Source organism: Somniosus microcephalus, chromosome 6, assembly GCF_052327205.1.
Source record: "Somniosus microcephalus isolate GS21.2 chromosome 6, FLI_Smic_1.0, whole genome shotgun sequence".
Classification (NCBI taxonomy): Eukaryota; Metazoa; Chordata; class Chondrichthyes; order Squaliformes; family Somniosidae; genus Somniosus; species Somniosus microcephalus.
Window position 1 is genome coordinate 271276124 of NC_140992.1, and position 9736 is coordinate 271285859.

The following is a 9736-nucleotide window of genomic DNA, read 5'->3' on the forward strand; positions in this document are numbered from 1 at the left end:
ATAGGAGAAAGTTTAGGAAATGAAGAGCTGGTAGGAGAATGAGAAGCAGGACTTGGGGAACAGTAGTGATGTAAGAACATAAGAATTAGAAGCAGGAGTCGGCCATTCGGCCCCTCGAGCCTGCTCCGTCATTCAATAAGGTCATGGCTGATCTTCTACCTCAACTCCACTTTCCCGCCCGATTTAAGTATCACCTGATTCCCCTAGAGTCCAAAAGTCTATCTATCTCAGCCTTGAATATACTGAACGCGTCACGCTGGGTCGGAGGGGAGCCAGGAAGCTCGACTCAATTTAGCTTTGGTGGGAGTATTGAGGGCTTGTAGCAGCTGGTATGGGGGAGTGAGAGCTAACAGCAATGGGAGGGAGGAGTGAGGAAGATCCTTGGCAACAGTAGAGAGAAACCAAGATTGAAATCTGAAATGTCAGAAATCATTAACTGTTCCTGCGGAGTAACTGATGCCTTCAGACATGTGTGGCAGGACTGTATTAATATTCAATAGGCTCTCATAAATTGTGTAGATTATCTTAATAGCGAATATTTGACCCCGAAAATTCCGTTTTTGTTGCTGCTAAAACTGATCTCTCCCCCTCTCATGTACCCATACACATCAGAAGGCAACTGTGACAGGACTGAAATGCATCAGTTTCAGATCATAAGAAGCTCTACATTGAATGTTTTATACAGGAATTGATAGCCGCGCCAGTGTTGTAGCAACTTTAAAATCGCTTATAACAACAGAAAACGCCGGAAAAACTCAGCAGGCCAGGGCAGCGTCCGTGGAGAGAGAAACCGAGTCAACGTTTCAGGTCGATGACCCTTCGTCAGAACGGAGAAAAAAGCAGGAAATGGAACAGGTTTAGGGGCTGGGAAAAGGGGGAGGGGATGAAAGAACAAAAGGGAAGGTCAGTGATAGGATAGAAAGCGGGAGAGATTAAGAGGCATTAAGAGATATTCAAGGCGAGAGGAGGTGATGATGGGACAGGTTAAGAAACAAAGGATGGCTCGAGATGGGATGTGAATTGCGCTGGCAGAATGAAGGACAGCTGCCATGTGGGAGGGTAGAAAAAAAAAGAATATATATATATGTGATAGGGGCCGAGGTTATGATCTGAAATTGTTGAACTCTAGGTTGAGTCCAGAGGGTTTCTGTGGTCTGCGTTCTGGGAGAGAATGTTCTCCTCCTTAGGCTTTAGGGCTGGAATACCAAACTCTGTCTAGTCCGGAGTTGACCATCAGGGACAGACTCTCGCCCATTGAAGCACTTTTGTTTTGTTCCGAAGGCCTGCTTGACTCAAGATTCTGGGGAGCCACCCTAATTAATGTTTCAGGTTGATAACCTTTCATCAGAACTGGAAGATGTTAGAGATTTAACAGCTCTTAAGCAAGTACAGAGCCAGGAAAAAAAGGATGGGGACAGGAAAGAACAGAGGGGAAGGTGTGTGATAGAGTGGTGGTTTGCACCCCTGGGGTCTACCACCTCTCCCCACCACAATCCCGGGCCACGGGAGCCGTCTCCTCTGCCAGACTCCCCATGCTTCGCTCCCCCTCTCCTATTCTGCTTTAACCATGTGCACCTCCTCTGGACCCATCTTGTGTTTCTTTACTTGTCCCATTACCACCCCCCTGCCTTGCACCATCATCCCTTTTGTCATTTAATCACTCCTGCCCTCCACTCTATCACAGAGGAACATAGGAACAGGAGGAGGCCATTTAGCCCCTCGAGCCTGTTCCACCATTCAATTAGATCATGGCTGATCTGTGACCTAACACCATACACCCACCTTTGCCCCATATCCTTAAATACCCTTGGTTAACAGAAATCTGTCAATCTCAGATTTAAATTAACAATTGATCGAGCATCAATTGCCGCTGGCGGAAGAGAGTTCCAACTTCGACCACCCTTTGTGTGTAGAAGTTTTTCCTAACTTCACTCCTGAAAGGCCTGGCTCTCATTTTTAGGTTATGTCCCCTAGTCCAAGACTCCTCATAGACATTCTCCTTTTTTCTTTTCCTCCCTCCCCCCCGCTTTCCCTGCCTCTGTATTTGCTAAAAAAAATGTTAAATCTTTAACTTCTTCCAGTTCTGACGCAAGGTCCTCGACCTGAAACGTTAACTCTGTTTCTCTCTCCACAGCTGCTGCCTGACCTGCTGAGTGTTTCCAGCTTTTTCCTGTTTATATTTCTAATTTCTTTGATAGTTACTTTGATTGACAGTCTTGATTAACATGAAGGGACTTTTAAAATCATTCTGTTACTAATAATAAACACGTAGCATTGGTCTCGATGTCCAAGACTGGAGAAGGGGGCAGGGTGGGGAGGCGGGGGGGGGAAATCAGTAACCCCCTGCTAGAAAATGTGTTGGCAATGGGTGACGACAGGGTCCAACTCCCCTACAACAACTTTCATAGTGGGACAGCCCGTTGACACTAACTATCTTGGATTACGAATTGAGAAAGACAATTTGGAAGAGGTATCAGCCTAAGAGAGCGCTGAGGAAGGAGGAAGCAGGGAGAAGGGGAATGTTTTTAAAATTAAGTATAATTGAAGATACGGTATCATAGTGGTTATGTTACTGGACTAGTAATCCAGAAGGTCCTGGACAAATGAGCTGGGGGACGTGAGTTCATAATCCCACTACAGCAGCTGGGGAATTTAAATTCAGTTAATTAAATAAATTTGGAATAAAAAGCTAGTATCAGTAATGGTGAAATTACCGGATTGTTGTAAAAACCCATCTGGTTCACTAATGTTTTTTAGGGAAGGAAATCTACCGTCCTTACCCGGCCTGGCCTATATGTGACTCCAGACCCACAGCAATGTGGTTCTCTTAACTGCCCCTCTGAAATGATGGTTCACCACCACCTTCTCAACCGGTCATGGAAGGAGCGTTAATCGTGGACAGAAATCCTTCCACCACTTCATACAGTTCCCCAAAGGGAACAGTGTGAAGACACGTACGACGACGACCTTCTCAACGGCAATTAGAGAGGGGCAATAAATGCCAGCCTTGCTGATGATGCCCACATCCCATGAATGAATAAAAAAAAGATGATTAGGAAATCTAATAATCCAGCCCGGATTTGTACCTAATTCCCAGAGGGATGAGAACTTTATTGAGGTGACTGGGAAAGAAGAGCTTTGACATTGCCATCACGAACGAGTGAAATAGTGAAGCCTTTTCAGTTCCATTTCATCATTATGTCAGAAAAGGTCCATGAGGAATAAGAGTAGACAAGGCACTGCCCCTTTAAATTTAGTATATTCTTGACAGTTTCTTAATAAAAATTAAGTCAGTTCGGTTGGGCATTACATTTCAACCGCGTCCGTGCCTGCCAAGGGTGAAAGGGGCATTTTGCTCTTTTCAAGCTAGGAGACTTTCAGTCAGTTAATCCTGAAGAGAAAGGATTTCTTCTCTCTTTGGAAAAAAAAGGAATTGACCCAGCTAGCAGCACCACTCCCCCCCTCCCCCCCCCCCCCACCACCGCCTCAGATTTCACAGCAGGTGCAAAGAAAAAACATGGCCTATCCCCATCAGGGAACAAGATAGTCAACAAACATAATCCTTCCTGTCACCCGCAGCGAAAGTGAGAACATTTACTGCCTCTCTGGGGAGCAATACTGCGGATGCCTTGAGGTGATGCCTCTGGAGAAAGCTGGCAAGTTTCAACCTACGCAAGGCTGAGGCAGCGCTCGGAAACTTTCGAATCTGATCTGGATACTTAAACGCGCAGGCGTGGAAGAGGCCCCTTTTTCTCGGAGTAGGGTCTTTCCATCGACAGCTTAGCTTTGACTCCAACAGCAACAGCACCTTTCTCTTAACCAGAATTACCAACGGTCTCGTTACATACTTAGCTCGGGTTGCCAAGCCCTCCAGGATTGCCCTGGAGTCTCCAGGAATTCAAGTCTAATCTCCAGGATACTGCTGCGAACAACACCGGGAGATGAATCATAAGGGGCATTAAATAAAATTGTGGGGGCTTTTAATTTTCATTGAACCGTTTTACTTATTAGTTAATCAAATATTGGAAGTGGGAAATGTTTGACCGGGCGGGGAATGTTGGAGGTCAGGTGATAAAACCTCCGGGAATATGTCCAGCCGTCCTTTGTTTGGAATGCATGAATCTAATCAATAGCAATTGACTGCCACCTCATTCTTGCAGCTGTTTTCTAACCTGGTGCTGTGGCTTAGCTGGCCAGAAGCACCAGTCCAGTAAACAGGTACAGGAAACTTTGGTTTATCCAGAGGTTAACTGTCCGGAATGCTTGAGCCACCGGCAAAAATCAGGAGCCATTTCGTTAGGTTTTTTTTCTTTTTGTTGTTTTTTTTTCACCAGTCAGGCTCTGCAAGGTCTCGCTGAAGCTGTTGCTAAGCTACAGAGATGCTTGCAATGTACGGCCGACTGTTTAGAAGCTGTTGCTAAGCAACAGGGTTTGTTGCCAGATACAGAACTCAAAATCTCCATATGTTTCAACATTAGCGCTGGTTTGTCCGGCAGCTTTGATGGGACGGCAACAGCTAGGTCCCGTTGGTGCCGGATAGCACAAAGTTTCCTGTAGATCATGGGTTCAAACCTCCAGCGGTGCTGATTGCTGGCAGTGACCTCCTCTGAAGTTTGACTTGCGCACCTGAAATTGCTTTGTAGGTGTTAACTGTGGCTCAGTGGTAGCTGAGCTGTCGGAGGCTGAACCAGACTGTTCACAAACTTGGTATCATATTTGACCCCGAGATGAGCTTCCGACCACATATCTGCGCCATCACTAAGACCGCCTACCTGCACCTCTGTAACACTGCCCCTGCTTCAGCTCATCTGCTGCTGAAACCCTCATCCATGCCTTGGTTACCTTTAGACTTGACATAGAAACATAGAAACATAGAAGATAGGAGCAGGAGTAGGCCATTCGGCCCCTCGAGCCTGCTCCGCCATTCAATGCGATCATGGCTGATCATCCAAATTCAGTACCCGGTCCCTGCTTTCTCCCCATACCCCTTGATCCCTTTAGCCTTAAGAAGTATATCCAACTCCTTCTTGAATATATTTAATGAATTGGCCTCTACTGCCTTCTGTGGTAAAGAATTCCACAGGTTCACCACTCTCTGGGTGAAGAAATTCCTCCTCATTTCTGTCCTAAATGGCTTACCCCTTATCCTTAGACTGTGACCCCTGGTTCTGGACTCCCTGACCATCGGGAACATCCTTCCTGCATCTAGTCTGTCCAGTCCTGTCAGAATTTTATAAGTTTCAATGAGATCCCCTCTCATTCTTCTAAACTTCAGCGAGTATAAGCCCAATCGACCCAATCTCTCCTCATACTTGACTATTCCAGCGCACTCCTGGCCGCCCTCCCACACTCTACCCGCTGTAAACTTGAGGTCAACCAAAACTCTGCTGCCCGTGTCCTAACTCACACCAAGTCCTGTTCACCCATCACCACTCTGCTCACATAGGCTCCTGGTTAAGCATCACCTCGATTAAAAAAACTCTCATCCTTGTTTTCAAATCCCTCCATGGCCTCACCCCTCCCTATCTCTGTAATCTCCTCCAACCGAGCTATCTGCACTCCTCCAATTTTGGCCTCTTGAGCATCCCCGAATTTAATCGCTTCACCATTGGTGGCCGTGCCTTCAGCTGCCAATGCCCTAAGCTCTGGAATTCCCTCCCTGAACCTAGTCACCTCTCTACCTCTCAGAAGGTACTGTATTTAAGGTCGGCTCAAAAGACTTCAGCATAAAATCCAGGCTGACATTCCAGTGCCGTACTGAGGGAGTGCTGCAATGTCAGAGGTGCCGTCTCTCGGATGAGATGTTAAATTGAGTCTGCCCCCTCAGGTGGACGTACTATTTGAAGAAGAGCAGTGGAGTTCTCCCTGGTATCCTGGCTACTATTCATCCCTCAACCAACAGAACCAAAAGTAGATTATAGGTCATTTATCTCAAAACTGCTTTTTGGGAGCTTGCTGTGTGCAAATTGGCTGCCACGTTTCCTGCAGTGCAACAGTGACTACGCTTCACAAATGCTTAGTGTTTAGTTGTAAAGTGCTTTGGGACATCCTGAGATTATGAAAGGCATTAAATAAATCATTTCTAATGCCCTTAAATAATCATCAGGGCCTACTGCGCATAGGAAACTTGGGCGGTAGAGATCGTACATCCATAATGAAACCCGCCTGATTTGTGTTAATGGCCGCGATTTTGCCAGCGCTCAGAGAGGCGGGTCAGTGATTAAAGTGCTGTTGATTGACGGCGGGTCCCGAACCCGCTGTCATCCCGTCTCCAAACAGCTTTCCCAAGTGTCGGGTCCTTGATTCGCGAATGGACCCGACACCTAGCAGCGGGAAACGGATTAAAGGCAATTACCTGCCTATTAACAGGTACTTGTCAGTAGTTTTCTGCCTGTTTTTGGAGTTTCCCACTTCTGGGTCGGGTTTCCCGACGTCCGGACACCACGCCAGGTAAGTATGGCGTGTTGTGAGTCTGGTGTAATGTTTGTGAAAAGATGACAGCTGCAGAAGTGGTGTGAAGGATTCAATGTTGCACATGGTGAGTTTCAGAGCAAAGAAAATGTTGGTTACTGCATTTTTAAAACATTTGCAGATTTCTTTAGCTTACAAGTTTTTAAATCCAACTGTATGTCCAGTACCACCTCATTGGGAGAACCTCTCTCACCAGTGACAGATCGTTTCTGCCATCTCACCTGCAGCTGCCATCTATTCCAGCATATGGGGGGAGTCATTGGAGAGCCTGGGTGCAAGAGTTCACCTTTGTGCAGTGATTGTCAGTGTTTTCAGCACCTCAATGCTGTCAAACACTGTGAAATCAACTGTCAAAATAAAATTGTGCATAGTCCCTTTAAGGAAACCGGCAGATGACGCGTCATCAAATGACGTCATCAGACCCGCTTCCTGTTAATTGGCCGGTAGGGCGGGCTTAATTAGGTCAATCAAGGGAAAATCACATCTGTGGAGCGGAGGCAGCTGGGGGCGGGACTGGAACCTGGAAACCAGCTGACCCGCACCCATCCCGACACCGATCACAAAATCGCGGCCAATGCGTTTGAATCAGGTGGGATCCATTGGCAATGCTCCCCGCAAGATTTCCACTGTGCATTCAGCCTAGGCGATTACTTATTGCCCATGCACGATTGAGACAACTTTGCTTCCTAAGGCTTATCAGCAGAACTTAACGAAAGAGGTTACACAGTTGTCATTTTATTGGTTATCTTGGTGGAACATAAATTAATTACAGGTGAGCGTTGTGGGATTTTTTCAAAAGTGCTGTTGCTTTTGGCGAGGGCACTAGAAATGGTAGACTGGGTCAAACCATGGCTTTTCAAATGCTGCCCATACTAATAGGTTTGAACGTCCCCTCATCCATGGTCTTGTTACCTCCAGACTTGACTAGTCCAACGCACTTCTGGCCAGCCTCCTGTCTACCACCCTCGATAAACATAAGCTCATCCTAAACCCTGCTGCCAGGATCCTAACCAAATCCTTTTCAGCCATCACCCCCTGTGCTCACTGAACTACATTGGCTCCCAGTTAAGCAATGTCTCGATTTTAAAAATCTCATCCTTATTTTCAAATCCCTCCATGGCCTCCCCCATCCCTATCTCTGTAACCTCCTCCAGCCCGACAACCCCCCGAGATCTCTGCGCTCCTCCAATTCTGGCCTCTTGCGCATCCTCGTTTTTAATCGCACTACCATTGGCGGCCATGCCTTCAGCTGCGAGGCCCTAAGCTCTGGAATTCCCTCCCTTTAACCTCTCCGCCTCTCTACCTCGCTCTCCTCCTTTAAGACACTCCTTCAAATCTACCTTTTCTTCTGCCCAATATGTGGCTCGGTGTCAAATATTGTCTGATTACGCCCCTGTGAATCGCCTTGGGAAGTTTTACTACGTCAAAGGCGCTATATAAATGCAAGTTGTTGTTATTGGTGCTAGCAGTCAGGGGTCCTATGTGAGATGGGCTCCAGTGCCTCAGCATGCTAAGAAAATAGGAACATAGGAACAGGAGGAGGCCATTCAGCCCCTCGAGCTTGTTCTACCATTCAATTAGATCAGGGCTGATCTGTATCCTAACTCCATCTCCCCGCCGTGGTTCCGTATCCCTTAATATCCTTACCTGACAAAAATCTATCGATCTCATTTTTCAAATTTTCAATTGACCTCCAGCTTCAACAGCTTTTTGGGGGAGAGAGTTCCAGATTTCCACCACCCTTTGTGTGAAGAAGTGCTTCCTGACATCACCCCTGAACGGCCTGGCTCTAATTTTAAGGTTGTCCCCACTAGATGTAATAGTTTCTCTCTGTCTACCCTATCAACTCCTTTACTCATCTTGAACACCTTAATTAGATCACCCCTTAATCTTCTATTCTCAAGGGAATACAAGTCTAGTCTGTGCAACCTGTCCCCATAATTTAACCCTTTTAGCCCTGTGTAGGATTCGCAAAAATCCAGGGAAATACAGTCTACATTGTAAAACCCCTGAAATGGCCACATTTTTTGAACACAAGATGGAGTTGGCAGATCACATGACTCATTTCAGAAGGACATACCACTGCAGTATCTTACAGAAACCTGAGTCACCACCGATTAGAAGATTCCAGAACTGACTGCAATTGATATGGTAAAATGGTTACAGTAGTAACGAAGTCAAAACAAAAGTATTTACACCTCAAGGTGTGTTAATTGCTAGCAAAACGCAAACCCATCTCTGAAATCGCAGAACACAGACAAAACCTATTATCTGTACCAAACTCAGAGGAACACAGGACAGATCCCATTAGTTTCATTTACAAGACATTAAAATAAAGTACCCGCTTTTGTCAAAGCAGCCTGCCCATTACTTTAACAAAAGAAAACCCCTGATTTGGCGCCAAGATAAGGGCAAGAAAACAGTATAACTGCTGGGGGAAAAGAGACATTCAAACACAGTTTCACACAGACACGAGGTCAAAAGGCAGAGCGAGTGGAGAGGTTCGATTGTGGTTCGAGGAGCACGGAGGGCCTACAAGTTCGAGCAGGAGAGCAGGTTAAGGAGCCGGTCCCATAAGGAAGATTGGAGATCCCGGACGATACAGGAGCACCAAGGTCAAGGGCAGTTTTTTTAAACCCTGGTGAGCATAAAGGCCCAACTCCACCTAGCTGATCTAGTTGAGGTATACTTTAGACGGGAGGGTTTTTAATATTAAGGGCTTTGTAATTCGGGAGTGTTATTCATCCTTCGTTGTGCCGTGCGCTTTCTCCACGCCCGTTTTATTATATCGCTGATCTAGAATTGATGTATTATGATAGTCAAAGTAACTCTTGTGTGTTAAATTTTAGTCCCCATTGAGAGGCGTGTTCATGATTTTTGTCTGCATTGTTTCTTCATTCTCTATGTTTTATTCTCCTTAAAAATAAAGATACCTTTGATTTAAAACTTACCTTGTCTCACCTGATCCATTTGTCTTCCGAGTCACAAGTTGGGCCAACACATCAAGGTGGTCTGGCAATAAGCCCAGTGTCTAGAACCGGTGAGGTGGGAGCGCTTCGGAACCGCTCACGAGCAGTGTGAAATCAAAAACCGATCTCGCACACCACAAGCTCGTTAAAATGACCCCTTACAGAATGGCGACCCAGATGGGACACTGGCTACAGAACCCTTGTGTGGTGGACAAAGACTCGGGTGAGACAGATGTTATGGAGGACAGGTTATCCTCCTACGTGTGTGGCAAAGTAAATGTAGCAAAAAAATGTGT